At 42.3% G+C, this 27,488-nt stretch overlaps 1 protein-coding gene across 2 annotated transcripts in view; it reads left to right on the top strand.

Annotated features, from left to right (window-relative positions):
* The window catches only part of tnfrsf21 (tumor necrosis factor receptor superfamily, member 21), a 180,085-nt gene that overhangs the window by 61,019 nt on the left and 91,578 nt on the right, over nucleotides 1-27,488 (top strand). The window lies entirely within an intron of this gene.

Raw genomic sequence — 27,488 nt, 5'->3', positions numbered from 1 at the left:
CTTGCCCAACGACATAATGAACGAGATTGTCGGAGCCGGGGCTCGCACCGGCAACCTTCCGATTTCAAGACGAACTGCCAACTCTTGAGCCACGATCGTCCCATTTAAAAACTCGATATATCCCCCAGCCCTATTGGCGAGTGTTGGCTGGAGGCCGCTGGCTGTCGCCCAGTGAAATTTTCTACCAAGTGGTAGTGAAACAGCAAAGCTTTTACTTGGGAGGATAACATTTCTAGTTTTTTTCACATTTCTCACTCTTTCACTACAACTTGGCAAGTAGTTTGCAAGTATTTGCAGACAAATTTGTGTTTTCCATGCAAACTACTATTCACTGCAGCAACCTGCTTTTCATTGCAACTCTGAATGCCATGCTAGAGACTGCCAGCAACTACTCACCAACCAGTTGCAGAATCAGCATTTTTCCTAACCAGTTGTTACCAGATAGTTGCCAACTGATCTCTAGGCCTGCATGAACTGGGTTTTAGAAACTTCACAGCAACTAAGAGCAGCTATTGGAAGCTGGTAATCAGTGGTTCCCAGTGGATCACTGACTGATCTCTAGGACTCTGTGACTGAGCCAAAATGCCAAGTCTTTATGTACCTCTCTTTTCCAGATCATTTCAAATAGAGAGGAATCAAGCATAAAATCCATGGAACTGTTAATCAAAATGTATCTTCTTGGTTGGATCTTAGTTCCTTGATCTCAGTCTGTCATTTGTGTCTTAATGGAATAATTAACTCATTCACTGCCAGCCATTGGCAGTGAATGAGTTAAACCCATTGACTCATTCACTGCAATTGACGGCTATAGACGTCAATGGCAGTGAATGAGTTAATACAATGAATGAATGAATCTTTGGGCTATGCCTTACAGGCATTCATATTCTTAGGTGTTCACAAACACTGCCGCGTAGAATGTGTACTAGAAGTTAGACCATAAGCCTTCTTTTTGACTTCTGCACACTTAGCTAATCACTACTTAAATTCAAACCGCAATCTGAAAGGTCATTTCAGACACTTCTAGGTGACTTGATGTTGGAATAACACAGCATATTCACTGACCTTAGTTTCATTTTAATTGCTGGCCTTTGTTTCAGAAAATAAATATATTTCTCAGATCCCAATAACACAAATCTAGGCTGCAGCCCTTGAGAGCCCCATTCAACCCCTGCTGTGGAGAAGTAGCACATTTCACTACTTCCTTGCCAGCCCTGACCAAATGCCAAACACTGTATGTGTGTGATCTGTGCTTTGACGTTTCCCTTTCTTGCACAAATGCTTTAACGGCCCCAGTAAAGGGGTGTTACAACCTTGAAGCAAAGCCAGCCACACACCTTGGAAGTATTAAGAAGCTGTTTTGTTGTAAGGTTCCAGAGAGTAAAAAGCAGAGAAAAGTGGCTATTTGGGGGTTGCACGTGTACACATACAGTGGGGCAAAAAACTGTTTAGTCAGCCACCGATTGTGCAAGTTCCCCCACCTAAAATGATGACAGAGGTCAGTAATTTATAGTAATAACAAAAATACAACTCAATACTTTGTAACATAACCTTTGTTGGCAATAACAGAGGTCAAACGTTTACTATAGGTCTTTACCAGGTTTGCACACACAGTAGCTGGTATTTTGGCCCATTCCTCCATGCAGATCTTCTCGAGAGCAGTGATGTTTTGGGGCTGTCGCCGAGCAACACGGACTTTCAACTCCCGCCACAGATTTTCTATGGGGTTGAGGTCTGGAGACTGGCTAGGCCACTCCAGGACTTTCAAATGCTTCTTACGGAGCCACTCCTTTGTTGCCCGGGCGGTGTGTTTTGGATCATTGTCATGTTGGAAGACCCAGCCTCGTTTCATCTTCAAAGTTCTCACTGATGGAAGGAGGTTTTGGCTCAAAATCTCACGATACATGGCCCCATTCATTCTGTCCTTAACACGGATCAGTCGTCCTGTCCCCTTGGCAGAAAAACAGCCCCATAGCATGATGTTTCCACCCCCATGCTTCACAGTAGGTATGGTGTTCTTGGGATGCAACTCAGTATTCTTCTTCCTCCAAACACCACGAGTTGAGTTTATACCAAAAAGTTCTAGATTGGTTTCACCTGACCACATGACATTCTCCCAATCCTCTGCTGTATCATCCATGTGCTCTCTGGCAAACTTCAGACGGGCCTGGACATGCACTGGCTTCAGCAGCGGAACACGTCTGGCACTGCGGGATTTGATTCCCTGCCGTTGTAGTGTGTTACTGATGGTGACCTTTGTTACTTTGGTCCCAGCTCTCTGCAGGTCATTCACCAGGTCCCCCCGTGTGGTTCTGGGATCTTTGCTCACCGTTCTCATGATCATTTTGACCCCACGGGATGAGATCTTGCGTGGAGCCCCAGATCGAGGGAGATTATCAGTGGTCTTGTATGTCTTCCATTTTCTGATGATTGCTCCCACAGTTGATTTTTTCACACCAAGCTGCTTGCCTATTGTAGATTCACTCTTCCCAGTCTGGTGCAGGTCTACAATACTTTTCCTGGTGTCCTTCGAAAGCTCTTTGGTCTTGGCCATGGCGGCGTTTGGAGTCTGACTGTTTGAGGCTGTGGACAGGTGTCTTTTATACAGATGATGAGTTCAAACAGGTGCCATTCATACAGGTAACGAGTGGGGGACAGAAAAGCTTCTTACAGAAGACGTTACAGGTCTGTGAGAGCCAGAGATTTTCCTTGTTTGAGGTGACCAAATATTTATTTTCCACCCTAATTTACGAATAAATTCTTTACAAATCCTACCATGTGAATTCATGGATTTTTTTTTCACATTCTGTCTCTCACAGTTGAAGTGTACCTCTGGTGCAAATTACTGACCTCTGTCATCATTTTAAGTGGGGGAACTTGCACAATCGGTGGCTGACTAAATACTTTTTTGCCCCACTGTATATATCGATATATTTTTATATGAGATGTGACAATATTGTTTATATCGATATAGTCTATGTTGCATTATGATTATACTCGTGGACCTGCAAGTTTGCCTCTCTTTCGTCCACTTTTGTCTCTAAGCAACGCTACTCTGCCTCGCCTCTCTCCTTCACTGAACACAACTACCCCTCCCCCATCGCTTCACCTGCAGGCAATAACAAGATGGACACTGCAACTATACAAGAGGAGCTGGTCGGTAAAAAGAAAACATTTGAAAATTAGTAATTTAGAGATCCACGTTAGCGCGGTTAGGTCGTTAATGCGTTGACAAAGTCCAGCCCCACGCAAGGGGTGATCCGCGATAACTCATTAACTGTGTTAATGCAGTTATGGCCTTAATGTCATTTTAACAAGATTAACGCTGGCAGCACTAATTATTATTAGTATTATTTGGAGTGTCAGATGAGCAGCAGTGTATTCTGTAGAGAATGTTGAGAAAGCGTCCCGACTAAAGGTTGGAGCACTACTGGTATTTTCACTATTTACAACAGCGCCATGAAGTGCAAAATGAAGAGTGTGTGAAACTGCGTCCTGTATCCTGGACCGCGAAGTCTCACAGCCTCCTGCACCGAAACAAACCACCTTACAAAACTCGTGTACCGTATTTTTCGGCTGGAAGCTTACACTAAAATCCTTTCATTTTCTCAAAAATGGACAGTGAGCCTTATGTATGAATTCTGGTTATGCTTACTGACCGAAAACTGATTTTATGTGGTACACGGCGCTCAGAAATCTGTCAAAAAAGGTTTTATTATGACTTTGGCAAGCTACGAAGCTGCACTACTTAATGCATTGTCAAAGCAATATGGCTACCATAGTCAGGAGCCTCGCGGAGTAATACGTGCTGTGCTTCAACGTAATATTGCGCGGATTATTATCGTGTGTGTATAAGGACTACAAATGGCACCTGTTAAGAGACATGGTTACGAAGTGGATTTCAAACTTGAGGCTGTCAGTCATGCAGTAGAACATGGGAACAGAGCAGCTGCAAAATCTGTCAGTCTTTGTTATTATGCTCAGCGTCTTTTTAGTTTACATTTTGAATGCACAATTGTGAGCTTTTTGTTATGCACAAAAACAACATTTTTTATTTTATATATGCAGCATTATTATTTAATAAATGCTGATAATTTATTTCTGAGTAATTTCATGTACATCTACGTTGTATGTTAATAAAAGTACCTGTTTGAGATCTGAGACACAGCTTTGACTAAGAACTCTTTTTGTTCTTACTTTATGGCAAAAAATCCCTTCTTCAATATATATCTTCTTCGAGATATACATCCAGATAAAGAATATCAAGATATGAATTTTGGGCCATATCGCCTAGTCCTACTCACTAACTAGTTAGAAGATAAATTTTTTTCTCTAGTTACCAGATGTTGCCAGGGGGTTGCCAACTGATCAATTGCTGTGTGTCACTGAGCCAAAGGCTACAATGTTGCTAGATATGTAAGCATCTGTTAGCTTTAAATATAATGACTAATAGCCCTCCTGTTGTGTGCACTCCAAACCCCCTTACTTTAGTGTTCTGGTCACCATTGAACGGTCTGTTTTAACAGTTCTCAAATTAAAAATTAAAAAATTCAGAGGCTGGGTCACTGGGTCGTTCAGTCGGTTGTTCAGTGGTCATTCAGTTGGCCATTCAGTGGGTGGTTCAGTAGATCGTAAAGTGGGTCTTTTATTTTGTCATTCAGGGGGTCAGAGGCCAAAGGGGTTGAGGGGTGGATTCCCATTCATTTTCTATGATGGTCGGGAACACCACAGATGTAACAAAGTTGATTAAAACACTCAAAATTCAACGAAAGAGGTGCTCATCACTTTTATATGTTCAAGTGCATAGTGTGGAGGATGTCATAAGGCCTCGAGCCAATGGGACATTTTTTAATTTGTAAATTGGTAAGATTTGACCTGAGCATGACAGGAAAGACAGTGAAGTTCCCACTTTATAAAAATTACAGTGTAATGTTGATGTTTCAAAGAGAAATCTTTGTGTTAGTTCTCAGTTTGGTCTGGAAAGAGCTGTTTCAATACAGCTTCACTGTTCCATCTGTGCCAGGTATAGCATCATAGCATTTCAGCAAGTGGATAGTGCTACAACGTAAAACTGCAATTCCGTTCTTACCACTTGGACAGGTTGCAGTTGCCTGGCTAACAGCTTTCATGGTTGAAACCCTGCCTTTGCAACTGCTTTTTCTCTATTGTCAACAGATTGTCAAGACATCCATCTATTTGTTGTGGTTGTAGATGTTGTTGTGCCAACCAGCAGTTGGCTAATACATGACTTTAGCGTTTCTGTTTGTGATGCAAATGCATACAGAAGATATAGTTCTTGGAAAATTCGACAGTGATCACGTAACCTAGGGGAGTCCCTAGAACTCTTTGGACCGAAAAGTGCTTTTTGACACTGCATAATGAAACTGATATGTGTTCCTTTAATCGCTTGTGTTTGAGTATGTAATAATGTGAAGTGATGTGATTATGTTTCTCATACAAGGTTTGTTGCATTATCAAAACTGCTCTTTCCAATCAGTCCAAAACAGCTGTGACATTTTGTGTATGCAGTTTTTAGTGATGGCTTACAAAGATGGAAAAACACATTGTGTTCCTGTAAGATGACATCAAATAAAGGCAGGCTGCACTTAGTGTGGTTACCAGCCATATTATTTACAACCTATATTTCCAAAGTAAGTTGCACACTGTTGAGGAAAACATGAAGGAAAACAACATTCTAACTACCCACCATCCTTCCTCATTAAACATCCACACCGTTAATAATGCCAGGTTCCACATCCAAGCCCAGTGGGGAGTCGTGTTAGAATATACTTTGTGCTGTAACAGGGTGGGCTGGGGTAGCCTGCTCTCTGTTCAGCCTGGGATTGATTGTGGAGTAGAGTTTGAGGGGTTTGTTGCCTGGTTAGAGGTACACAGTTCCTGTTGCACTCCCACACAGCCACATAAACAATTCACTCATTTATTGTTTTGTGTTCCTAAATTGGAATGAACGTGAGAGGACTATCTGATGTGATTAATTCAACAAAATGGTATTTGTAAAGACGTTGACGCGCAAAGCACCCTGCTTCCCATCATGCTACGGTACAGAGGTGAGACCACCTGTTGGATCTAGTGTTTGTTTTCCCCAATTTCCCAATTCTCAGTTGGGTTTTAAGGAGTTTCCTGGACGATGTTCTGTAGCAATATTATCAGTAATTGGGGCTTACTGCATGCCCATATTACTGAGAACTCTAATATTCTTGAATTCTAAAATTGTAAGTGTTAACTGCTTAGATTATGCGTTTATGCTAATAAGTCTCAGAAGTGGTGTCACTAGCATTGCAATCAGGTCAAGATATTCATTATGTCCAAAATCATGCACAAGTCAAGAATATACTTTTATGTTGTTTCTATGGCTCTCTTGTCGGAGGATTTATTGTGAATGCGACGTTCTGGGAACACCTAGAAGATATTACTCTAAACAAACATTCAGGTAAACTCAAGGATGAACTGATTTGATTTTCTTGGTCAAAAAGTCAGTGTCACGGTTATAAAATAGAATACAGGGTGGGCCATTTATATGGTTACACCGTAATAAAATGGGAATGGTTCGTGATATTAAAGTCCTGTTTGTGGCCATTTAGAAGTCGGCCATCTTGGATACAACTTTTGTTTTTTCAATAGGAAGAGGGCCATGTGACTAGGGCTGGGCGATATGACCCAAAATTCATATCTCGATATTTTTTAGCTGGGTGGCAATATAAGATATATATCTCGATATTTTTTAAAGCCATAAGTTAAGAACAAAAAGAAAGTTCTTAGTCACACTGTGTCCCAGATGTCACACACGCATTTTTATTTACATACAGCATAGATTTACATGAAGAAATTACTCAAAAATAAATTATCAGCATTTATTAAATAATCATGCTCCATAAATAAAAGAAAACAATGTTGTTTTTGTGCATAACAAAAAGCTTATAATTGTGCAGTCAAAATGTAAACTAACAGACGCTGAGCATAATAACAAAGACAGATTTCACAGCTGCTCTGTGTACCACCTAAAATTGGTTCGCAGTCAGTAAGCACAACCAGAATTCATACATAAGGCACGCTGTCAACTTTTGAGAAAATGAAAGGATTTTAGGCCGTGCAGCCATTGTGGGCAGCATGTCGTTAGCGTGGTTAGCTCGTTAGCGCGGTTAGCTCGCTAACACGTTGTCACTACTCGATCCGTACCGGAAACCCGATCCGTACCCCGCATGTGCAAATCTTACGTCACTTCCTCTCTTTGCCAACATTGCGACATTCAATATATTTGAATGATACGGTTAGCGCCCAGTTAGCACCTAGCATTTCTCAACAGCTCTGCCTCCTTTTCGACTACCGGGACATTGAAACAATGGATAATCCGTATCCGCAACAAATTTTTGCTTTTCTCCTCAACAGAGAGCGTTCCCCGATTGAACAACAGCGCCCTAAAATAAGAAGAATGGTGCCTAATGACAGAGTTAATAATTACAGACTTTTTATAATATGTCACGTGAAGATTCAGCAGCCAGATGAAGTGTTTACTGGCAATTGACAGTGATAGCGGACATTATCATCACTTTTCCAACAATCCTCTCCACACAGACAAGCATAAACACACTCGATTATCACTAAATCAAATTTAACACACGTTTGTAATGACGCTAATTCAGTTTACAATAGGGTTCATTCGCTCAGTCAGCAGGTGGCGGTATCCTCGTACACTGGGGAGTAAACTGCCATTAAACGAACAGAAGAAGAAGAAAACCCCTGCACATGCGCGGTATGGATCGGGTAGACCCGATTTGTACGGTCCGGCTATGTACATGCGCAGTAAGGATCCCGATCTGTCACTATCTTTTTATTTTTTTGTTTTTGTCTACATTATGTTAAATGTTTCATTATCGGAAACATTTTAAGAAAGATTGTTATTCTTAACATCTTAACAGATACTCTGACCTGTAACTATCGTAAAATGCTTCGACCGGAAGTAGACCCCTTTCGCGCATGCGGGGTACCGATCGGGTTTCCAGTACGGATCGGGTAGTGACACATGTTGATGCCGTCCAGCCCCACAACTCGCTAACGGAGATTTGCCGTGTCCATCTGGTCGCTGCCTGCAGGTGAAGCTATTGGGGAGGGGGAGTTGTATTCAGTGAAGGAGAGGCGAGGCCGAGTAACGTTGCGTAGAGACAAAAGTGGACGAAAGAGAGGCAAACTTGTGGCTCCACAAGTATAATTATAACGTAACATAGACTATATCGATATAAAGGATATTGTCACGTCTTATATCTCGTATAAAAATATATCGATATTTTTTAAAAACTCGATATATCGCCCAGCCCTACATGTGACACATCAAACCTATTGGTAATGTCACAAGAAAAACAATGGTGTGCTTGGTTTCAACGTACCGTATTTTCACAACCATAAGGCGCACTTAAAAGTCTTAGATTTTCTTCAAAAAGTACGGCGCGCCCTATAGCGCAGTGCGCCCTGTGTGTTGTAATGAGGACGTAGTAGAGAACACCATGAGAACGCTAAAGGGTGAAGTGTGGGCGTTGACTTTATCGCACATACGGTACCTGTATAAAAGAACAGGTATGTGCGTTATGCAGGACATCGTTGTTTTAACAACCCTGAAAATGGCAAAGAGACACGCTTACGAAGCACAGTTTAAACTGAAGGCCATCAGCTACGCGGAGGAACATGGAAATCGAGCAGTGGCGAGAGAATTTAAGATTAACGAATCGATGGTTCGCAAATGGAGGAAGCTAGAAAACAAGCTCCGGCAGGTCAAGAAAACGCAGCTAAGTTTCCGTGGACATAAGGCGAGGTGGCCCGAGTTGGAGGAAAGACTCGAGCGGTGGATCATCGAGCAAAGAACGAGTGGGAGAAGCGTTTCGACGGTCACCATTCGGCTAAAAGCAGTTTCACTAGCTGAAGAGATGAACATTGAACATTTCCAAGGAGGCCCGTCTTGGTGCTTTCGTTTTATGAAACGTTGCCATTTTTCCATCCGGACCAGGACTACGGTAGCGCAGCAACTTCCAGCGGATTATAAGGAAAAGCTGGCCATCTTCCGCTCCTACTGCAGCAAACACATCCAGCCCAGCCACATCACAAACATGGACGAGGTCCCGCTCACTTTTGACATCCCGCTGAGTCACACTGTGGAGAAGAAGGGGACCAGCACGTTAGCGATACGCACAACGGGGTATGAAAAGTCTTCTTTTACTGTTGTGCTTGGCTGCCATGCTAATGGACAGAAACTGCCGCCTATGGTGATTTTTAAGCGAAAGACTTTGCCTAAAGAGAAGTTTCCAGCAGGAATCATCATTAAGGCAAATGAAAAGGGCTGGATGGATGAGGAAATGATGAAAGACTGGCTGAGGGAGGTGTATGTAAGGAGACCAGGTGGTTTTTTCCACGCATCACCATCGCTCTTAATCTGTGACTCTATGCGTGCCCATCTCACAGCCGATGTGAAAAAACTAGTGAAACAAATGAACTGTGAGCTTGCTGTCATTCCGGGAGGCCTGACAAAGGAACTCCAACCGCTGGACATCGGTGTGAACCGCCCATTCAAAGTAAGGCTGCGAGTGGCCTGGGAGCGATGGATGACCAATGGAGACCACAGTTTCACCAAGAGTGGAAGGCAGCGCCGGGCGAGTTACGCCACAATTTGCCAATGGATTGTAGATGCTTGGGCTAACATGTCCGCTGGCACTGTTGTTCGAGCTTTCGCAAAAGCCGGCATAATTTCCAAGGAGCCGCACAGCACGGAAAGTGACTCTGACAGGGAAGAAAGTGAACCTGGCATGTTTGATGGAGATTTAGCGCAGCTGTTCAATTCAGACACAGAGGATGAGGACTTCGATGGGTTTGATTGATGATAAAAATGTGAGTACCAAACTTTGTTTTGCTCCTGCTTTATTTTTTAAATACGCACACTTGTATGCTTGTGTGTTGTTGATGATGACGATTACCGGTAATAAAAATGTGAGTACCAAACTCAGTTTTGCTCCTGCTTTATTTTTAAATATGCACACTTGTATGCTTGTGTGTTGTTGATGATGACGATTACCGGTAATAGAAATGTGAGTAAGGTACCGAACTCAGGTTTGCTCCTGCTTTATTTTTAAATACGCATACGGTACTTGTATGCGCCCTATAATCCAGTGCGCCTTATGTGTGTGTTAAATACAGTAATGGCACACATAACTGAGACGGCGCCTTTTAGTACAGTGCGTCTTATGGTCGTGAAAATACGGTAACTTTATTCTTTAATGAGTTATTTACAAGTTTCTGACCACTTATAAAATGTGTTCAATGTGCTGTCCATTGTGTTGGATTGTCAATGCAACCCTCTTCTCCCACTCTTCACACACTGATAGCAACACCGCAGGAGAAATGCCAGCACAGGCATCCAGCATACGTAGTTTCAGGTGCTGCACAGCTCGTATCTTCACACCATAGATAATTGCCTTCAGATGAACCCAAAGATAAAAGTCTAAGGGGGTCAGATTTGGAGACCTTGGGGGCCATTTAACTGGCCCACAATGACCAATCCACTTTCCAGGAAACTATTCATCTAGGAATGCTCGGACCTGGCACCCATAATGTGGTGGTGCACCATCTTGCTGGAAAAACTCAGCGAACGTGCCAGTTTCAGTGCATAAAGAGGGAAACACATCATCATGTAGCAATTTCAAATATCCAGTGGCCTTGAGGTTTCCATTGATGAAGAATGGACCCACTATCGTTGTACCCCATATACCACACCAAACCATCACTTTTGTTATTCCAACAGTCTTGGAGGGATCCATCCAATGTGGGTTAGTGTCAGACCAATAGTGGTGGTTTTGTTTGTTAACTTCACCATTCACATAAAAGTTTGCCTCATCACTGAACAAAATCTTCTTGCGTGAACTGAGGGTCCTGTTCCAATTTTTGTTGTGCCCATTCTGCAAATTCTGTGCGCCGATCTGGGTCATCCTCGTTGAGATGCTGCAGTAGCTGGAGTTTGTAAGAGTGCCATTTGTGAGTAGCTAATATCCACCGAAGGGATGTTCGACTAATGCCACTCTCCAGTGACATGCCGTGAGTGCTACGCTGTGGGCTCTTGCTGAATGAAGCTAGGACAGCCACTGATGTTTCTTCATTAGTGACAGTTTTTCTTGCGCCCACATTTTGGCAAATCCAACACTGAACTTAGCAAGCAGTTTGCTAACTGTAGCATGGGAGATAGGTGGTCTTGTAGGGTGTCTTGCATTGAAATCTGCTGCAATGACCCGGTTACTGCGTTCACCAGATATCAACACAATTTCAATCCGCTCCTCACGTGTTAACCTCTTCGATATGTCAATGGCTGTGAACAAAGAGAAACTTATAAATAACTCATGAAAGAATAAGGTTACGTTGAAACCAAGCACACCGTTGTTTTTCTTGTGACATTACCAATAAGTTTGATGTCACATGGCCCTCTTCCTATTGAAAAAGCGAAAGTTGTATCCAAGATGGTCGACTTCTAAATGGCCACCATGGTCACCACCCATCTTGAGGAGTTTGCCCCCTCACATATGCTAATGTTCCACAAACAGGACTTTAATATCACCAACCATTCCCATTTTATCACGGTGTAGCCATATAAATGGTGCACCCTGTAGAATAGAATAAAATAGAACAGAACGCCTTTATTGTCACTATACAGATGTACAGTGAAATACGGAGCATCTCCTACGCAGTGCAAACGTGTGTGTGTGTGTGTGGGGGGGGGGGGGGGGGTGCACAATTCTGCAGTACTATGTATATATGAACAGTATTTAGACAAAGAAATATATCAACTGTGAACACCATGCTGCCAACTTCAGGACTTCCTCTCTGTAGACTGCCTTGTCCCCCATTTCAGATGAGTCCGACTACCGTAGTGTCATCAGCAAATTTGATGATGTTGTGGGTCGAACTGCATTTGCGGTATTGAGAGAATACAGGAGGGGGATCAGCACACAGGCCTTTGGGGAGCAGGTGCACAGTGAGCATGAGTCTTACAGTCTGGGCCAGTTTGTAAGAAAGTCCTTTATCCAGGCACGTGTGAGAGGGGGGAGGCCAAGAGTGACCAGTTTAGTGATGAGGATGTCCAGGATGATTGTAATGAAAGCTGAGCTGTAGTCCACAAAGAGCATTTGGACATAGCTTTGCCGCTGTTCTAGGTGGCCCAGCACAGAGTGGAGGTCTATGGTGATGGTGTTTTCTGTGGATCTGTTCACGCGGTATGCAAACTGGTAGGGGCCAAAATCTGGGAGGAGGTAGTCCTTGATGTGTTGAAGGACTAGTTTCTCGAAACATTTCATGATTGTGTGTACCCTGGGTGTGAGGGCCACAGGGCAGTAATCGTTCAGGCTAGTGATGGGAGACTTCATCGGCACTGGGATGATTGTGGCTGACTTTAGACAGGATGGGATGGTTGCCTGATCCAGTGAAAGGTTGAAGGGTCTGGTGGGTACATGCTCTTAGCACCTTGCCAGGTACTCCATCTGGACTGGCAGCCTTCCTGGGGTTCACTGCTAGGAACACATGTGTGACATCATGTTCTGTTACAGTGACTGGAGAGCGGTGCAGGAAATAGGTAAGGATGGGAGCAGAGCTGAAGTAGATGAGTGCTGCTGTTGTGGTGTTTCAAAGTGGGGAAAGAAGCCGTTTATTTCCTCTGCCAGCTGGACACTCATATTTTCTGTCTTCGCAGTGCAGCCTTGTGGTTTATGTCTTGTATACCCTGCTACACGTCACATGTGTGTTGTTGCTGGACATGTGGAACACCATGCTTTTTTTGTGGTCTGACTTGGCTTTTTTGATTCCCCTTTTCAGATCAGGTCAGGCAACCCTGTACAGAGCTCTGTACATGTTGTATATGTCTGTATATGTTTTTTATATTTTGTTAAACAGACATTACAGAATGCCTGGAGGGAGTTGAATTATAGTCAGCACAAACACCCATTCAGACTTTAGGATAAAATGACCAAGGTTTAGCTCATGATAAGAGCAGTGTCTTGAGTTAATTTCTTCTGAGTTGGCACTGAAGTTAACTTGGAACTCAAGGATAAATTGAATAGAATTTGTTGTTTAAAGGTCAGTTTCACTGTGACCTCTATGAATTATTCATTAAATTTTATACACATATCCAACAGGATAAAATGGAGAAACGATGATATTTTAATCTTGTTGTATTTCCTGTTCCAGGGTCCTTAAACACTACAGTTGTCATTCACTATAACATGGTTCATCTCATGCCATGTCTCCTGAACAGTACAGAATGCGTTCAGCTTGTCAAATTTACATAAATTTTCGATCGCTAGAAGTGTAACTCTGAAGTGCTGTGCTGTATGTTTGTAAGGTTTCTCCCTAACAAACATAACAATGTTGTGATGAAACTGTTTGCACTACCTTGCCTTTGGCTTGATTCTATAATATTGGACTTATTTTTCTACGAAGGTTTGAACTTTGAAAGTGTTTAAACAAGAGAGAAAAGTATGAAAATGTTCATGCCTATCTGAGAAAAGCGTATAGTGTGTAGTGAGGGGTTTTACAGCCTTAAAACATCTATAATAATTGTAAAAAATGAAGTTGGCTACTGAGGAGATTTCACCTATCCCGAGTTATTTTTGGAACGTAACTCTCGTGACAAATGAGAGACCACTGTACTTCTATTGTCAGTTATCAGTTATTATCAAGTTGGTTTTAACAGTAACTCATTTTTTTTTAAAAATCTGACTCAATAGCAAAGATTTATACATTAGTAAGATTTTGTAATTATGCATACAACAGTTTTGAACTTTCAGTGATTTAGAACACAACATTTAAAGCAAATCTCTCACAACTGTTAATCAGTGCTTTTGACCAATGGAGGAAGAGAAATAGGTAAAACAACCCCTTCCAACCTTCCATCCATTCATGCAAAAGTAAAATACTTACTTAACCCTGTGAAGTCATCAGTGATGACATTAAACTTTAACTCTGTGGTATCAGAATACAAATTCACAAATTTTTCCACCAAGGTCATGATAATTATGGGACAAAGAAAGCAATCATGCCTTTTGCAAAGTGCACTGGCTGTAGCTCAGGAGGTAGAGCAGGTCATCTGCTCATTGGAAAGTTGCTAGTTTGATCCCTGGCTCCTCCAGTCTGCATACCAAATATCTTTGGGCAAAATACTAACCCCAAATTTCTGTCTGATGAGTCCATTAGACTGTGAATGTGTGTGAATGCTAGATAGAAGAGCACCAAGGTCGAAAACGCATAGAAAAAAGTGTTTGTATAAATGGTTGTGAATGAAGAAAATTGCATAAAATCCTCTGAGGGCTCAGGTAGATAAGATAAAATCCTCTATCCAAAATATAGAGTACATGTAAACGCATCTGCCAACTGAAATAGTAAATCACGAGCCCTATGTAGGTCATTTAAATGTGTCCAGCTAGCTTTGGCAGTGAGGCGTGCAGAGCAGGGGGATTTCTTGTCTGTTGTTGTGTTTTATGGCCAGCGATGTGGATGAGAGTCGACAGTCTCCCAGCCCAGAAGGCTGGCACACAAGGTCCTCTGGGTGACTCCAGCATTCGTGTGAGTGTATTAATCTAGAGTGTAATAGGGGATTGAGTGTGTGTATGTATTTATATATGTTTCCATGTGTGCACTCTTTCAGTCATGAGTTGTAAAGCCTTTTGGACTGGGGAAAGCTTGTAAAATGAGGTCAAATGAAACTGATCTGGTCACTTCTTTATTGGGTTAGTTTAGAGTTAGGGCTCCGATTTCAGCTTAGATTTAGCTTCATACGTTTGGGTAAGGAAAGGGTTCAAGATTTCAGATGGAAAATTAGAGTAAAAATTTTCTCTGCAAACGTGTATAGACTTCACATGTCTGTGTATACCTGCTTTTTGGCTTGAGTGTTCTTGCATCTTTACATAATAAAACAACAGATGGCATTTTAATAGCTAATCAACTGTAATTTTTAATCAAATGGATACAAAGGGACAACTATAACAACTTGTAGATAGATGTAGAACAAAATCAACTCAAAACATTTCATTTATAGACCTCCTCTTCCTACTGTCCTTAATTTAAATAAATAAATAAAATGCAGAAAACTACCTGAATGCAGTTATTGTTTCTCTGACAGCCTGGTGCAAAGCAAACAATATTACTAGTATTTACCTTGAGAAAATCAGAATGATTATGTTTGTTGAACTGACTGCAAATAGCAGACCTCATGGTTGCAGTGTGTCTGTAATCTATCTGTACTCATGTAAGACTGCAATTATTTGGAAACTTTTGAGAATCTGCCTGAGAGTGGTTGCGCTCTGTCTTTGGAGATCAATTGTCTCATACCAGGCGACTGGTGTACCTTGCGACCGAAAACAGTCATGCAGATGTTGAGGGTTTTGCATGTCATACCTCTGGGTGTCCAGTTGGTTTCTGCAATAATTTGCAATTAATGCAATTATATAAAGAAATGTTGTTTATTTTAACTGTAAGGTGTGACCATACATGCCAACCCTTTTTCATTGCCCCTCCCGAAAATCTCCCTGAGCCACCATTCTCCCGAATTTCTCCCGATTTTCCACCCGGACAACAAAATTGAAAAACCATATCCCAGAATTCATAGCACGGTCCAGCCAATTCAGGTTTCCAACAATGGCCGCAGCTACTTAGTTTTAATATTACTCTTATTACTCAACGCAAAATTTTTTTTTTTAACATAATTTCAGGTGATAATGTAGCTGTGTAAACTTCAAATTTCTGAACAGCGAACTCCCGGCACATCATTTTTAAACCTCTGCAGCATCAGCATGCCTTTACCATTTTAAGGCCCAGGGAAACGAGCCTGCAAGCGCTCTGTAGCGGTCACTGGTGATAAGGAAAGGCTACTCCTCATAGAGGACTTACGCTCGGGCACACATTTTTTGGTTGACTCCAGCTCCCTTGGGAACCCAGAGTGCCGGCAGGCTAGTTTCCCTGGGCCTTAAAACTGCAAAGACAGCACGGCGCTATCATGCGGCTGATAAAACACAGCCCTTTTCCGCGGTGCTGCCGTGCCGCCATCCCAGCCACCATTGATGAGTTGGAGACCCCAAGGAGGATCGGTGGGGGCGGGGGAGATGCTGTTGGTGGGTCGGGAACTATCGCCTGGACGCCAAAGCTCCTGGTAGCCAGGAGAATGTAATCTGCTTCTTCTGTGAGTGAGCAGTAATCCTTTGTGGCCAGTAGCGGGGGGTTGGCGAGGCCAGCTCGCACCAGCAACTGTTGGAGGAAGTCGGGTGAAGAGTGAAGAGGAATCCATTCCAAGCAAGGACATGAGCTCGAGAGCAGTACCATCACCCAGGCCTAAGAGAGAGGATTTTCTTGGCCCGTTCTGCATCGGAGAGGGAGTAGTGCAGAAGCAGCAGCGCCTTGCAAGTGCTGTATTTCCCTTGGGTGGGGGTATATCAGGGGAGGGTCATCACACGGTTGGTGGACAGCAGATCCAGCGAAGACACCACATGTATGGGCTCAAAATGTGGTCATAAATATTTTGTACTTGTAAAAAAGATTTGTATGTGTAAAAAAGATTTGTATGTGTAAAAGAGATTTGTGTGTGCGTAAAAAAGATTTGTGTGTGGACTTAGAAAAAAAAACCCTGCAAGTTACAAGTACGGATTTTGACCCTGTTTTTCTTCCTTTCATCTGATTGGTCAATGTCATGTCAATCACAAATGTAACAATCCAATCAGAGAACAGATGGGTTTGGCTGCCATGTGATTAAATTTGTTCATAACCTTCGGGAACTCTTGCATCAAATTTTATCGAGTGGAAAAAAGTTAGCATCCATCCTCCAACTTCACTGTGTTTATGTTATGCTACACAGCTATGTTAATAGCTGTGTAGCTAGCCACCATGCAGCACATCATTATATACCAGCTAGCCCAACTTCAGTAACCCTACATACACCACTGCTGTTTAGTTTTCTGTCTTCATTTATGTCTGAAGTGCTAGCAGAGCTGTAAATTTAAATTTTTGCTATGGTTGCTGTGCTGGTTAAGCTGCCAGATTTTTGGATTCACGACCCTCCTTCATGGTTCGTGCACATCGAAGTTCAGGTTGCTCTTTGTGGCATTTCAGCCGACGACATGAAATAGCATCATGTGTATGGGCTCAAAATGTGGTCATAAATATTTTGTACTTGTAAAAAAGATTTGTATGTGTGAAAAAGATTTGTATGTGTAAAAAGAATTTGTGTGTGCGTAAAAAAGATTTGTATGTGTAAAAAGATTTGTGTGTGCGTAAAAAAGATTTGTGTGTGCGTAAAAAAGATTTGTATGTGTAAAAAGATTTGTGTGTGCATAAAAAAGATTTGTATGTGTAAAAAGATTTGTGTGTGCATAAAAAAGATTTGTGTGTGCGTAAAAAAGATTTGTGTGTGGACTTAGAAAAAAAACCCCTGCAAGTTACAAGTACGGATTTTGACCCTATTTTTCTTCCTTTCATCTGATTGGTCAATGTCATGTCAATCACAAATGTAACAATCCAATCAGAGAACAGATGGGTTTGGCTGTCGGAGGGGCGCTTTTTTGAACTGCAGGTCCTTGAAGGGTGATACAGTTTGAAGCTGGAGGATCGCTATATAAATATCCGATAGCAGCTAGGTCCCCTAACTTTCAGTAGCTGTTGAAAGGAAAAAGTTGTGGTATATCAGTGGTTAGAAATACCATTATTACTTTAGGATTAGTTTAACACAAAGTCAGGGCTGACCCAGGACCATTGGTGTGAGTCACAGTGCGCAGCATAAAAGTCCTTTCACATCGGACGCAGGATGTGCTGCTAATGCTAACTGCTAACTAAAAGCAAAGGATCCAGAATTTGTTGCTGGCTGCTGAGCTCTGTGGGTTTTTGCAGCAGCTCTACCTGTACTACATGCACCTGCTCCTTGTCTTTTCTATCTCTGACTTTATGTCCTCTACAAGAGTTTTTTTTTGCTGGTTCTTCAAATGTTCAATAAAAACATGTATGCTAATTCATAACGAAGAAAGCTTTGTAATGAAGACTGTCATTTCCAAAACACTGCCCGCCCCCACCCCGCGGTCCGCAGCGCTGTTGAAAAGGCTGTGGAAGTCCCTGTATTAAACACGTACTCCTGTGACACAAAAATCACCAAACTCGGATGACCACAGACTGTTTTCCTTCGTGGTGATGAAGGAAAACGCTGGGTTGGCATGTAAAAGGGCATTTATTCCCTTCAAAGACCTGCAGTTCAAAAAAAGCGCCCCTCCGACAGCCAAACCCATCTGTTCTCTGATTGGATTGTTACATTTGTGATTGACATGACATTGACCAATCAGATGAAAGGAAGAAAAATAGGGTCAAAATCCGTACTTGTAACTTGCAGGGTTTTTTTTTCTAAGTCCACACACAAATCTTTTTTACGCACACACAAATCTTTTTTACACATACAAATCTTTTTTACGCACACACAAATCTCTTTTACACATACAAATCTTTTTTACGCACACACAAATCTTTTTTATGCACACACAAATCTTTTTTACACATACAAATCTTTTTTACGCACACACAAATCTTTTTACACATACAAATCTTTTTTACAAGTACAAATCTCTTTTACACATACAAATCTTTTTTACAAGTACAAAATATTTATGACCACATTTTGAGCCCATACACATGATGCTATTTCATGTCGTCGGCTGAAATGCCACAAAGAGCAACCTGAACTTCGATGTGCACGAACCATGAAGGAGGGTCGTGAATCCAAAAATCTGGCAGCTTAACCAGCACAGCAACCATAGCAAAAATTTATATTTACAGCTCTGCTATCACTTCAGACATAAATGAAGACAGAAAACTAAACAGCAGTGGTGTATGTAGGGTTACTGAAGTTGGGCTAGCTGGTATATAATGATGTGCTGCATGGTGGCTAGCTACACAGCTATGTTAGCATAACATAAACACAGTGAAGTTGGAGGATGGATGCTAACTTTTTTCCACTCGATAAAATTTGATGCAAGAGTTCCCGAAGGTTATGGACAAATTTAATCACATGGCAGAATGCTGTAAACGAATCAAACTTCAGTCAGGAGAACAACTGAGATAATCCATCCACAATACGAGGTTAGTCATTAATATACTGCTACATGGGCATGTAGTTACAGCATGTGGGTTAAAAAACTGAGCTTTAAAATGAACAGTGGTAATGAAAACCGAGATAGGCCGACAGTTATCACTGACTGTTTTTAGGGGCTTGTTCAGATTAAATAGAACAAAATACAAAGCATTAAAACGTAAAAAACACAACAGCCTTAACAAATGCAGAGTAGTTTGGACCTGGAAGCAGGGTTCATCAGGTCATCACTTAAAGACCGGATATCCCACCTGCTGTGAATGTTTTAATCCAATATACTTGTTATTGTTATCACTTGACACATCCTGTTTTTGACAGTAAAAATAAATAACATTCATATAAGAAATAAAATTGTCTGTGTAAACTATACAGTGGGGCAAAAAAGTATTTAGTCAGCCACCGATTGTGCAAGTTCCCCCACCTAAAATGATGACAGAGGTCAGTAATTTGCACCAGAGGTTCACTTCAACTGTGAGAGACAGAATGTGAAAAAAAAATCCATGAATCCACATGGTAGGATTTGTAAAGAATTTATTCGTAAATCAGGGTGGAAAATAAGTATTTGGTCAATAACAAAAATACAACTCAATACTTTGTAACATAACCTTTGTTGGCAATAACAGAGGTCAAACGTTTACTATAGGTCTTTACCAGGTTTGCACACACAGTAGCTGGTATTTTGGCCCATTCCTCCATGCAGATCTTCTCGAGAGCAGTGATGTTTTGGGGCTGTCGCCGAGCAACACGGACTTTCAACTCCCGCCACAGATTTTCTATGGGGTTGAGGTCTGGAGACTGGCTAGGCCACTCCAGGACTTTCTTACGGAGCCACTCCTTTGTTGCCCGGGCGGTGTGTTTTGGATCATTGTCATGTTGGAAGACCCAGCCTCGTTTCATCTTCAAAGTTCTCACTGATGGAAGGAGGTTTTGGCTCAAAATCTCACGATACATGGCCCCATTCATTCTGTCCTTAACACGGATCAGTCGTCCTGTCCCCTTGGCAGAAAAACAGCCCCATAGCATGATGTTTCCACCCCCATGCTTCACAGTAGGTATGGTGTTCTTGGGATGCAACTCAGTATTCTTCTTCCTCCAAACACGACGAGTTGAGTTTATACCAAAAAGTTCTACTTTGGTTTCATCTGACCACATGACATTCTCCCAATCCTCTGCTGTATCATCCATGTGCTCTCTGGCAAACTTCAGACGGGCCTGGACATGCACTGGCTTCAGCAGCGGAACACGTCTGGCACCGTGGGATTTGATTCCCTGCCGTTGTAGTGTGTTACTGATGGTGACCTTTGTTACTTTGGTCCCAGCTCTCTGCAGGTCATTCACCAGGTCCCCCCGTGTGGTTCTGGGATCTTTGCTCACCGCTCTCATGATCATTTTGACCCCACGGGATGAGATCTTGCGTGGAGCCCCAGATCGAGGGAGATTATCAGTGGTCTTGTATGTCTTCCATTTTCTGATGATTGCTCCCACAGTTGATTTTTTCACACCAAGCTGCTTGCCTATTGTAGATTCACTCTTCCCAGTCTGGTGCAGGTCTACAATACTTTTCCTGGTGTCCTTCGAAAGCTCTTTGGTCTTGGCCATGGCGGAGTTTGGAGTCTGACTGTTTGAGGGTGTGGACAAGTGTCTTTTATACAGATGATGAGTTCAAACAGGTGCCATTCATACAGGTAACGAGTGGGGGACAGAAAAGCTTCTTACAGAAGACGTTACAGGTCTGTGAGAGCCAGAGATTTTCCTTGTTTGAGGTGACCAAATATTTATTTTCCACCCTAATTTACGAATAAATTCTTTACAAATCCTACCATGTGAATTCATGGATTTTTTTTCACATTCTGTCTCTCACAGTTGAAGTGTACCTCTGGTGCAAATTACTGACCTCTGCCATCATTTTAGGTGGGGAAACTTGCACAATCGGTGGCTGACTAAATACTTTTTTGCCCCACTGTATAAATCTTATAAAGTTTGTATCTATCTTGTGTGAAACTTGTATGAAAAGCATACAAGAGTGAAAACAGATATAAGATCCCTTGAAAAATTATATAATCAAACTTGTATGTTTTGGATACTTACTAAAACAATATATGAAAGTAATGAGAAAGTGGCCACTTTCATGAGTAAATCATATAAGTTTTTACTATATCTTTTCCATATGGGTAGAGATGACAGTAGACTACAGGAGACATCCCTCAACAATGCTCTCCCTCACTATATCAGACAGCCCGGTGTCGACTGTGGAGATCTTCAAGTTCCTGGGTACCACCATCTCCCAGGACCTGAAGTGGGAGACCAACATCAACTCCATCCTCAAAAAGACCCAGCAGAGGATGTACTTCCTGAGACAACTGGGGAAGTACAGTCTTCCACAGGAGCTGCTAGTCTTCTAGTTCTACACTACAGTCATTGAGTCTGTCCTGTCCTCCTCCATCGCAGTCTGGTATGGAGCAACCACTAAACAGGACAATCGCAGACTGCAGTGGATTGTACGGGCAGCAGAAATGTTCATCGGGGCCCCCTGCCCTCCATCCAGGACCCGTACCTCTCAAGAACCAGGAAATGCGCAGGGAAAATCTTCACAGACCCCTCACATCCTGGACACAGACTTTTTGACCTGCTGCCCTCTGGCAGACGGTATAGAAGCCTGCAGACCAGGACCACCCGACATGGGCACAGTTTCTTTCCTCTCGCCATTTCCCTCCTAAACAGTTGAACTGTCACACTGCTCCCACTGCCAGACTGCAACTGCACCTTATGGACATTCTGTGGTATTCATTTCACATTTAACTAGGTTGTAACTGGAAGGTGTGACATTAAAACTACATCTGGTAAAAACCTGTACAAGTGCACACACACAGACACAAAACAAACACACATGTCAAACAAAACAAGGGAGTTACTGTATATTTACCCTACAAACAGATGAAGCAGTGTTTAAGTTTCACTGAAAAGTCACATAAGAGTCAGTGAAAGTAGAGCAGAGAGAGTCTGAAGAGGCAGCAGTGTGTGTCTGAAGGAGATTGTGAAGTACAATGTGACGCCTAAGGCTATTTGAGAGAATTTACTGATACACACTTATGATTCATGGGAGATTGCTTCAGGAATGACAGCTGTCAGTGCAGCTGTGACTGGTTGATGTATTAGTTGGTATTCGTTGATGACTAAATCTGTCACAGCCATTTCTGTGTCTCTAAAAACTACAGCTGTTATAGGCTGACGAATCAGCACCCATAAATGCAGAGTTTAAACGATTCTATGAGATTTCTATAAAACTGAGCAAGGGGCTGACAGTACTGCTGCAAAGAGATTCGTCGCATTAAAACATCTAAAAAAACACAACAGCCTTACTAAATGCCGAGTAGCCCTTCCCAAATCACATAATGAGGACAAAGAACTGCTTGATGCAGATATATCTGAGATGGAGGTACTCTGCGTCAACTGTTTACAAAATAATAAGACCCCTGGACCAGACGGATTCTTAGTCGATTATTATAAGGTTTTCTCAAATAAATTACTGACCCCAGTCACGAATATGATTATAGAAGCTTTAGAAAATAATAAATTACCAGACTGATTGTGTCATGACCCTGTGCCTTCTCGGCTGACTCTGTATGGCTACAAGTGTTTTTGTTGTGCTGCGTCTCTCTCTCTCCCCTCCTGCGCACTGCGCTTTACCGGGGCGGAGTCATGACGGCTCCAGCCCCTAGCTCGGACACCTGCAAACAATCGTCTCATCTCATTCACTTCTTAAGGCGGCTGCTGAGAGTGCTTCTTCACTGGATTATTGTGTAACACTCATTTCTCGCCAGCCTGAGGACCACCGTTTGGTGAGCTAAAAGCCGGAGTCCGAGCTACCTGAGCTTCAGTGAAGGATTGTGTACATAGCCCGCCCCCTTGCCGTGCCTGTGTTCCCCGGAGACCCTCTTCCTGTGCCCCCTCACCTGTATATATCCGCACCTGGTGTCTGTGTGTAAATAAATTGTGAACTTAAGTGACAGTCTGCCTCCGAGTCTCTCCTGAGCCTGACAGATTGGAAATCACAACATTGGATTGGAAGACATGCCTAAGATAATACACACTGACCAAACAGGCTTCATGAAAAACAGGCATGGAGCAGATAATGTACGACGTTTGCGCCATATATTGAATACTGCTCAAAAAAATAAAAACCCCCTGCTAATAATTTCTATGGATGCAAATAAAGCATTTGACAGGATTGAGCCAAACTTTCTATTTCAAATGTTGGAGGCTATGGGCTTTGGAGAGAAGTTTACCCGGTATAATATCTGCCATGTTCCTGAGTCTGACGACTCAGTGTTTTGTGTTTCCTTATATTATTCTATGTTCTTGCTTATTCTGGTTATGTCTTTTGTTAAGGTTTGCCATTTGTTAGGTTTCTGTTCTGTGCCTGCCTGCTCCCACTGCTGTGTTCCCTCTGTCTGTGCATGGTGTCACAGTGTCTGCTTGTGAATCTGTCTGTTAAGTTCAGTGTCTTGTCTGGTTCTGTGTCTGTGAGTTTCCTGTTTTATTCTGAAGGTCTCTATCTCGTGTGAGTGTTCTCAGCCTTACGTCTGTGTCTCGTCAGCCTTGATTTCTCCCAGGTGTGTTCTCCTCCTGTCTCCCATCCCACGATTACGCCTGTGAGTATTTAAGCCCTGTGTGTTCTCCTGCCTGTTGCTGGTTTGTCTGCGTTATCTCCCTCCGTCACCTCCCTGCTTCATTCTGTGTTGCTTCCCCAAGTCTACCTCTGTTGTCTCTGTTCTGGTTTCAGGTTAGTTTTGTTAGTTTTCCCAGTTTAGGTTCTCTTAGGTTTTGTTTTGTGCCTGCTATATTCCAGTTTGTATGTCCATCCTTTTTAACAAAGCTCACTCGCATCTGAAGCTGCCTGCATCTTGGGTCATCTATTAAAACTCACACGGCTTGCCCTGCTAGCCGTGACAATATCATAACAAATAATGTGATGTCAGGCACTTTTTTTTTCTTTTTTTTTTGCCTGTCCCGTTTGGATCTTTAGCCATCAAAATTGTTGTCTGTAGGCCAAGAAAGATGCCAAGCGGATTTACTTTACCAATTGGATCATCATGGCCTTGCCATATTGGTCCATTTGATTGACCTTTATTATAATTATGTATTTATCTGATTGGATTTTCGGTTGTTACAGACGTCCCGTCAAACAGACATGACTGGAGGATAGGACAGGGAGAAAGAATGACAGAAAGAGAGGGAGAGAACGAAAAATAGAGGGGAGAAGAAATGGCGAGTAAAGGGGGAAGAAAAAGAAAAAAACAAACAAAACACCTGGATCACCTGTATTGAGATAAGAAAAAACAGAAGAGAAAACAAACAAAAAAGAGCAACATAATAAATACAACACCATCACAATCACAAAACTAGCTAACAGTAGATACTGAATATTACATGTTATTATACATGTGATCGACAGCGCACAATGTGCTTTGAGGTAGCAGCCAAGACAGGTGTAGTTTGTGTCTTTGAACACCCGTGTGTACACCTCGGGTGTGCACACAGGTGCACACCTGTGTGGATCAGCACGCTTGTATTCAAAAGGTTTCTCCATGTAACAATCTGCTAGGAAGTGTGGGAAGCCATAGCCCCGTCCCCCAGGGCATGAAGCAGGTATGGAGGAGATCATTCCCAGACATCCAGAGGCCCCAGAATACGAGGACCCAAGGAGGATCAGCAGGGGGTCAACCGAACCACCCTCTTAGGAAGAGCTGAGGAGAGCCCTGAATGAGAGGTCACCCAGCAGCCACAGAGCAGAGGCCAGAGGGGGTTGCAGTGACGTGCCTGCGGGCTCTGCCGGCAGACAGCTGTCAGGGCTCTAGACTAACTTTTTGACATGGGCGCACCGGTATGCCTAACTTCAGAAATGTAGGCATACCGGCACAAAAGTTATGTGCACTCAAATTTTTCAACCGCATCGCTTAACACCGCAGTTTTACATGTGCACTTTCTTTGGGGGGGGAGTCCATACAGACAATATTCATTTCTAAATTATTAACTAACAAACTTGTGCTTAAAGTGCTTTGTCAATATTGTAGAAAATGTTAAACTTAATCATCATCTTGGCCTCCTCTGACGACCTGTTTGCTGCTGTCTGTTGCTGAAAGGCAGTGGGGAGAGGGGACACTTGGGCAGTGCATTTATTGCATCATATGTGTTTCCTGGATACACTGTGCTTTTTCAGCATTCAAAGATTGATGGCACCGTGTCAGAGCACTGGCTATGAATTTCAGGCAGATCAGGCCTTAACTTAACAAAAAAGTTATCAATAGTTCTTTTCATCTTTTCTTATTACCCGCAGCTACATCCACTTCTCTCAGGCCTAGGCTGCTCAGTAGGGCTGGGTATCATCGCTGATTTCTATAATCCATTCGATTCCGGTTCTCAAAGTCCTGATTTGATTCAATTTAGCCTCAGACAGTCAGAAATATTATAATTCTGATCATTTATCAGTACTGATACACATGAGATTTCATCAGAATTGTGAAAATCACAGCAGATGCCTTTGTGTGAAAGTAACTGAGAATAAAACACAGAAAAACATGAAGGAGATTTTCCTGGTCTGGCTTTTCATAGCAGATAACCTTGGCCTGGTAAATGGCCTGTATTTATATAGCGCTTTACTAGTCCCTAAGGACCCCAAAGCGCTTTACACATCCAGTCATCCACCCATTCACACATACATTCACACACTGGTGATGGCAAGCTACATTGTAGCCACAGCCACCCTGGGGCGCACTGACAGAGGCGAGGCTGCCGGACACTGGCGCCACCGGGCCCTCTGACCACCACCAGTAGGCAACGGGTGAAGTGTCTTGCCCAAGGACACAACGACCAAGACTGTCCAAGCCGGGGCTCGAACCAGCAACCTTCCGATTACAAGGCGAACTCCCAACTCTTGAGCCACGATCGCCCCGTTAAACCTTAAAAATATTCTGCAATATTCTGCAATTTTGCATAATTTTAAGAAGTTTAAATTTCTTCAGTATTGAACAGCGTTCAATAGTGTTGCTGACTTATAAAATAATGATACATTTATTGACTTTCAACAACTAAAAGAAAAATTTAAACTTCCAAGACAAAGTTTCTTCAAAGAGAAATCCAAAGGGGCATTCCCCGAGATACCAAAACAAACCTCTCTTGAAACCCATCTTTGCACCAAACCGTGCAAGTCAATAAAAGGAATAGCATCTTCTATATATGCTATTATCAGTGAAAAGTTACCTGATCACAACAAAGCATCCATAAAAAGAAAATGGGAAACAGACCTGGGCTATGTTTATGAAGAGGTAGAATGGCACCACTTATTGGAACAGGCACAGACCATGTTAATCTCTATAAGACACAGGCAAATGCAATTTAACATATTTCATAGGATATATTACACCCCTTACAGACTACATAAAATTGAGTAATTATTCCCTCCAGATATACATGCTGTGGAATTGCCCAGTGATAGAACAATTTTGGAGACGCGCCATTGTAATAATCTCAAGGGTAATGGGAATCCCAATTGAACTGTACCCAAAACTATGGATTCTAGGTGACACAGCTTCTATTAATGTGAATTACTAGAAGAAATATTTTATTTTACTTGCGAGTACAGCGTTGAAAAGATGTATTCTGCTATATTGGAAATCTGAAAATCCTCCAACACTGAGACACTGGATTAATGAGCTAGTGTCCTCCTTTGACTACGATGACCTGGATGACTGAGAACCTTCACAGACATAGTGTCCTACTGCACACCTGAGAAGATATCGTAGTGTAAAAGGGAAGTATGAAACCTTTGAAAAAATCTGGGGCCCCTTGTTGGCAGTACTACCGTCTCTGGACTTGACAGATTATAGTGGTGACTCAAAATTCTTAATTGCCCCTTGGGGATAAATAAAGTCTTTCTGATCCTGAACCCCCCTGGGTCTGTTTTAAATTGATCCCCGGTTCAGCTTTCCTGGCTTGACTTCCTGATTGATGTGGTTTTACCGTGAAGTGCGTTGATTCCTGAACACAAGAGTTTCTATAAATAAGTGTGAATATAAACTGTCTAGATATAGGAATGTAAGGAGATTGAGAGCCATACAAGGTTAGAGGGATGGGGGGAGGGTGGGAAAAGTTCGTATAATGTGTTCTATACTTTTTGTTTTGCTGATTTTATTTGTTCTCTTTTGTCTTGCATACTGTCTCCTAATTCTTTCTTGTAATTACCAATATTGTTATGTTATTATTATTATTATTATGTTATTACTTTTTGTGTTTGGTTTTCAGATTTTTGGAATTATCCTTGAATGGCATGAAAACAAGA

This window comes from Copadichromis virginalis, linkage group LG15, assembly GCF_057382275.1.
Source record: "Copadichromis virginalis isolate Kocher_CV1m ecotype Utaka linkage group LG15, C_Virginalis_male_GT1.1, whole genome shotgun sequence".
Lineage (NCBI taxonomy): Eukaryota > Metazoa > Chordata > Actinopteri > Cichliformes > Cichlidae > Copadichromis > Copadichromis virginalis.
This window is presented reverse-complemented; position numbering and strand designations above follow the sequence as displayed.